Raw genomic sequence first — 7680 nt, 5'->3', positions numbered from 1 at the left:
GATAATAACAGGGCTGGGAGTCTGTTTAGGAGAGGTGCTGTGTTATAGATAACAACAGGGCTGGGAGTCTGTTTAGAGGGGTGCTGTGTTATAGATAATAACAGGGCTGGGAGTCTGTTTAGGAGGGGTGCTGTGTTATAGATAATAACAGGACTGGGAGTCTGTTTAGGAGGGGTGCTGTGTTATAGATAATAACAGGACTGGGAGTCTGTTTAGAGGGGTGCTGTGTTATAGATAATAACAGGACTGGGAGTCTGTTTAGAGGGGTGCTGTGTTATAGATAATAACAGGGCTGGGAGTCTGTTTAGGAGGGGTGCTGTGTTATAGATAATAACAGGACTGGGAGTCTGTTTAGGAGGGTGCTGTGTTATAGATAATAACAGGGTTGGGAGTCTGTTTAGAGGGGTGCTGTGTTATAGATAATAACAGGACTGGGAGTCTGTTTAGGGAGGGGTGCTGTGTTATAGATAAAAAGGGCTGGGAGTCTGTTTAGGAGGGGTGCTGTGATGAGGTAATAACAGGGCTGTTCTGTTTAGATGGGTGCTGTGTTATAGATGGTAGATGGTGTCTGATGTGGTGTCTGATGTAGGTACTGTTTTCAGGAGTACCTCGGAGATGCAGCATGAGCCTGTTAGGTGGTATATGGTGTCTGTGTGGTGTCTGATAGAGGTGTCTGATGTCAGTGTCTGATGTGGTGTCTGATGTGGTGTCTGATGTGGTGTCTGATGTGGTGACTGTGTTTCAGGAGTACCTAGAGATGCAGCAGCTGGCCATCCAGTTAGGAGCAGGAGAAGGAGAGACAGATGAGGCTGAGCAACAGAAACACACCATCCAGATGAGAGCCCAGATGCCTGCCTTTCCCATGTCCTACCCACAGGCAGACACTATACTATACCCTCCCCACAGGTAGACACTATACTATACCCTCCCCACAGGTAGACACTATACTATACCCTCCCACAGGTAGACACTATACTATATATACCCTCCCCAGGTAGACACTATACCACAGGTAGACACTATACTATACCCTCCCCACAGGTAGACACTATACTATACCCTACCCACAGGTAGACACTATACTATACCCTACCCCCCACAGGTAGACACTATACTATACCCTCCCCCCAGGTAGACACTATACTACCCTACCCACAGGTAGACACTATACTATACCCTCCCCACAGGTAGACACTACACTACCCTACCCACAGGTAGACACTATACTATACCCTCCCCACAGGTAGACACTATACTATACCCTACCCACAGGTAGACACTATACTATACCCTCCCCACAGGTAGACACTATACTATACCCTACCCACAGGTAGACACTATACTATACCCTACCCACAGGTAGACACTACACTACCCTACCCACAGGTAGACACTATACTATACCCTACCCACAGGTAGACACTACTATACCCTACCCACAGGTAGACACTATACTATACCCTACCCACAGGTAGACACTATACTATACCCTACCCACAGGTAGACACTACACTACCCTACCCACAGGTAGACACTATACTATACCCTACCCACAGGTAGACACTATACTATACCCTACCCACAGGTAGACACTATACCCTACCCACAGGTAGACACTACTATACCCTACCCACAGGTAGACACTACACTATACCCTACCCACAGGTAGACACTATACACTACCCTACCCACAGGTAGACACTATACTATACCCTACCCACAGGTAGACACTACACTACCCTACCCACAGGTAGACACTATACTATACCCTCCCCACAGGTAGACACTATACTATACCCTCCCCACAGGTAGACACTACACTATACCCTACCCACAGGTAGACACTATACACTACCCTACCCACAGGTAGACACTATACTATACCCTACCCACAGGTAGACACTACACTACCCTACCCACAGGTAGACACTATACTATACCCTACCCACAGGTAGACACTACACTACCCTACCCACAGGTAGACACTATACTATACCCTCCCCACAGGTAGACACTACACTACCCTACCCACAGGTAGACACTATACTATACCCTACCCACAGGTAGACACTACACTATACCCTACCCACAGGTAGACACTATACTATACCCTACCCACAGGTAGACACTATACTATACCCTCCCCACAGGTAGACACTATACTATACCCTCCCCACAGGTAGACACTATACTATACCCTACCCACAGGTAGACACTATACTACCCTACCCACAGGTAGACACTATACTATACCCTCCCCACAGGTAGACACTACACTATACCCTACCCACAGGTAGACACTATACACTACCCTACCCACAGGTAGACACTATACACTACCCTACCCACAGGTAGACACTATACACTACCCTACCCACAGGTAGACACTATACACTACCCTACCCACAGGTAGACACTATACTACCCTACCCACAGGTAGACACTATACTACCCTACCCACAGGTAGACACTATACTATACCCACAGGTAGACACTATACTATACCCTACCCACAGGTAGACACTATACTACCCTACCCACAGGTAGACACTATACATACCCTCCCCACAGGTAGACACTATACTACCCTACCCACAGGTAGACACTATACTATACCCTACCCACAGGTAGATACTATACTATACCCTCCCACAGGTAGACACTACACTACCCTACCCACAGGTAGACACTATACTATACCCCTACCCACAGGTAGACACTATACTATACCCTACCCACAGGTAGACACTATACTATACCCTACCCACAGGTAGACACTATACTATACCCACAGGTAGACACTATACTATACCCATACCTATACCCACAGGTAGACACTATACTATACCCTCCCCACAGGTAGACACTATACTATACCCTACCCACAGGTAGACACTACACTACCCTACCCACAGGTAGACACTACCCTACCCACAGGTAGACACTACCCTACCCACAGGTAGACACTATACCCTACCCACAGGTAGACACTACACTATACCCTACCCACAGGTAGACACTATACCCTACCCACAGGTAGACACTACACTACCCTACCCACAGGTAGACACTATACCCTACCCACAGGTAGACACTATACTATATATACCCTACCCACAGGTAGACACTATACTATACCCTACCCACAGGTAGACACTATACTATACCCTACCCACAGGTAGACACTATACTATACCCTACCCACAGGTAGACACTATACTATATATACTACCCACAGGTAGACACTATACACTACCCTACCCACAGGTAGACACTATACTATACCCTACCCACAGGTAGACACTATACTATACCCTACCCACAGGTAGACACTATACTATACCCTACCCACAGGTAGACACTATACTATACCCTACCCACAGGTAGACACTATACTATACCCTACCCACAGGTAGACACTATACTATACCCTACCCACAGGTAGACACTACACTATACTATACCCTACCCACAGGTAGACACTATACTATACCCTACCCACAGGTAGACACTACACTATACCCTACCCACAGGTAGACACTACACTACCCTACCCACAGGTAGACACTATCCTACCCACAGGTAGACACTACCCTACCCACAGGTAGACACTACCCTACCCACAGGTAGACACTATCCTACCCACAGGTAGACACTATACTATACCCTACCCACAGGTAGACACTATACTATACCCTACCCACAGGTAGACACTATACTATACCCTACCCACAGGTAGACACTATACTATACCCTACCCACAGGTAGACACTATACTATATATACCCTACCCACAGGTAGACACTACACCCACAGGTATACTATACTATACCCTCCCCACAGGTAGACACTATACTATACCCTACCCACAGGTAGACACTACTACTATACCCTACCCACAGGTAGACACTATACTATACCCTACCCACAGGTAGACACTATACTATATATACCCTACCCACAGGTAGACACTATACTATACCCTACCCACAGGTAGACACTATACTATACCCTACCCACAGGTAGACACTATACTATACCCTACCCACAGGTAGACACTATACTATACCCTACCCACAGGTAGACACTATACTACCCTACCCACAGGTAGACACTATACTATACCCTACCCACAGGTAGACACTATACTATACCCTACCCACAGGTAGACACTATACTATACCCTACCCACAGGTAGACACTACACTACCCTACCCACAGGTAGACACTATACTATACCCTACCCACAGGTAGACACTATACTATACCCTACCCACAGGTAGACACTATACTATACCCTCCCACAGGTAGACACTACTACCCTACCCACAGGTAGACACTATACTATACCCTAGACACTATACTATACCCTACCCACAGGTAGACACTATACTATACCCTACCCACAGGTAGACACTATACTATACCCTACCCACAGGTAGACACTATATATATACCCTACCCACAGGTAGACACTATATATATACCCTACCCACAGGTAGACACTATATACCCTCCCCACAGGTAGACACTATACTATACCCTACCCACAGGTAGACACTATACTATACCCTACCCACAGGTAGACACTACACTATACCCTACCCACAGGTAGACACTATACCCTACCCACAGGTAGACACTATACCCTACCCACAGGTAGACACTATACCCTACCCACAGGTAGACACTATACCCTACCCACAGGTAGACACTACACTATACCCTACCCACAGGTAGACACTACACTATACCCTACCCACAGGTAGACACTATACTATACCCTACCCACAGGTAGACACTATACTATACCCTACCCACAGGTAGACACTATACTATACCCTACCCACAGGTAGACACTATACCCTACCCACAGGTAGACACTATACTATACCCTACCCACAGGTAGACACTATACTATATATACCCTACCCACAGGTAGACACTATACTATATATACCCTACCCACAGGTAGACACTATACTATATATACCCTACCCACAGGTAGACACTATACTATATATACCCTACCCACAGGTAGACACTATACTATACCCTACCCACAGGTAGACACTATACTATACCCTACCCACAGGTAGACACTATACTATACCCTACCCACAGGTAGACACTACACTACCCTACCCACAGGTAGACACTACACTATACCTACCCACAGGTAGACACTATACTATACCCTACCCACAGGTAGACACTATACTATACCCTACCCACAGGTAGACACTATACTATATATACCCTACCCACAGGTAGACACTATACTATATATACCCTACCCACAGGTAGACACTATACTATACCCTACCCACAGGTAGACACTATACTATACCCTACCCACAGGTAGACACTATACTATACCCTACCCACAGGTAGACACTATACTATACCCTACCCACAGGTAGACACTATACTATACCCTACCCACAGGTAGACACTATACTATACCCTACCCACAGGTAGACACTATACTATATATACCCTACCCACAGGTAGACACTATACTATATATACCCTACCCACAGGTAGACACTATACTATATATACCCTACCCACAGGTAGACACTATACTATACCCTACCCACAGGTAGACACTATACTATATATACCCTACCCACAGGTAGACACTATACTATACCCTACCCACAGGTAGACACTATACTATACCCTACCCACAGGTAGACACTACCCTACCCTACCCACAGGTAGACACTATACTATACCCTACCCACAGGTAGACACTATACTATACCCTACCCACAGGTAGACACTATACCCTACCCACAGGTAGACACTATACCTACCCACAGGTACACCTACCCTACCCACAGGTAGACACTATACTATACCCTACCCACAGGTAGACACTATACTATATATACCCTACCCACAGGTAGACACTATACTATACCCTACCCACAGGTAGACACTATACTATACCCTACCCACAGGTAGACACTATACTATACCCTACCCACAGGCAGACACTATACTATACCCTACCCACAGGTAGACACTATACTATATATACCCTACCCACAGGTAGACACTATACTATACCCTACCCACAGGTAGACACTATACTATACCCTACCCACAGGTAGACACTATACACTACCCTACCCACAGGTAGACACTATACATACCCTACCCACAGGTAGACACTATACTACCCTACCCACAGGTATACCCTACCCACAGGTAGACACTATACTATACCCTACCCACAGGTAGACACTATACTATACCCTACCCACAGGTAGACACTATACTATACCCTACCCACAGGTAGACACTATACTATACCCTACCCACAGGTAGACACTATACTATACCCTACCCACAGGTAGACACTATACTATGCCCTACCCACAGGTAGACACTATACTATTGGACCCTGCCCACAGGTAGACACTATACTATACCCTACCCACAGGTAGACACTATACTATATATACCTACCCACAGGTAGACACTATACTATACCCTACCCACAGGTAGACACTATACTATACCCTACCCACAGGTAGACCCTACCCTGCCCACAGGTAGACACTATACTATACCCTGCCCACAGGTAGACACTATACTATACCCTCCCCACAGGTAGACACTATACTATACCCCTGCCCACAGGTAGACACTATACTATACCCTACCCACAGGTAGACACTATACTATGCCCTACCCACAGGTAGACACTATACTATACCCTACCCACAGGTAGACACTATACTATACCCTACCCACAGGTAGACACTATACTATACCCTACCCACAGGTAGACACTATACTATACCCTACCCACAGGTAGACACTATACTACCCTACCCACAGGTAGACACTATACTATACCCTACCCACAGGTAGACACTATACTATACCCTACCCACAGGTAGACACTATACTATACCCTACCCACAGGTAGACACTATACTATACCCCTACCCACAGGTAGACACTATACTATACCCTACCCACAGGTAGACACTATACTATACCCTACCCACAGGTAGACACTATACTATACCCTACCCACAGGTAGACACTATACCCTACCCACAGGTTGACACTATACTATACCCTACCCACAGTAGACACTATACTATACCCACAGGTAGACACTATACTATACCCTGCAGGTAGACACTATACTATATGCCCTGCCCACAGTAGACACTATACTATACCCTGCCCACAGGTAGACACTATACTATACCCTACCCACAGGTAGACACTATACTATGCCCTACCCACAGGTAGACACTATACTATACCCTACCCACAGGTAGACACTATACTACCCTACCCACAGGTAGACCTATACCCTGCCCACAGGTAGACACTATACACTATACCCTGCCCGCAGGTTGGACACTAACACCCACAGGTAGACACTACACTACCCTACCCACAGGTAGACACTATACTACCCTACCCACAGGTAGACACTATACTATACCCCTACCCACAGGTAGACACTATACTATACCCTACCCACAGGTAGACACTATACTATACCCTACCCACAGGTAGACACTATACTACTACCCTACCCACAGGTAGACACTATACTATACCCTACCCACAGGTAGACACTATACTATACCCTACCCACAGGTAGACACTATACTATACCCTACCCACAGACACTATACCTAT

At 46.3% G+C, this 7680-nt stretch overlaps 1 long non-coding RNA gene across 2 annotated transcripts; it reads left to right on the top strand.

The window, feature by feature from the left end:
- The first annotated feature begins 1152 nt into the window (after positions 1 to 1152).
- LOC127925524 (uncharacterized) lies at positions 1153 to 7475 on the top strand. Of its 2 annotated transcripts, XR_008121161.1 has the most exons (7): positions 1153 to 1301; positions 1501 to 1585; positions 1751 to 1808; positions 1952 to 2034; positions 2236 to 2380; positions 2599 to 2627; positions 7436 to 7475. It is a non-coding gene; the product is annotated as an uncharacterized LOC127925524 (long non-coding RNA). The 2 variants fall into 2 exon arrangements; XR_008121162.1 differs by lacking the exons at positions 1751 to 1808; positions 1952 to 2034 and having other exon boundaries at positions 1153 to 1527.
- Positions 7476 to 7680: the final 205 nt, after the last annotated feature.

Source organism: Oncorhynchus keta, unplaced genomic scaffold (genome assembly GCF_023373465.1).
Source record: "Oncorhynchus keta strain PuntledgeMale-10-30-2019 unplaced genomic scaffold, Oket_V2 Un_contig_56_pilon_pilon, whole genome shotgun sequence".
Lineage (NCBI taxonomy): Eukaryota > Metazoa > Chordata > Actinopteri > Salmoniformes > Salmonidae > Oncorhynchus > Oncorhynchus keta.
The sequence above is the reverse complement of the archived record's forward strand: the minus strand, read 5'-3'. Positions and strand labels throughout refer to the sequence as shown.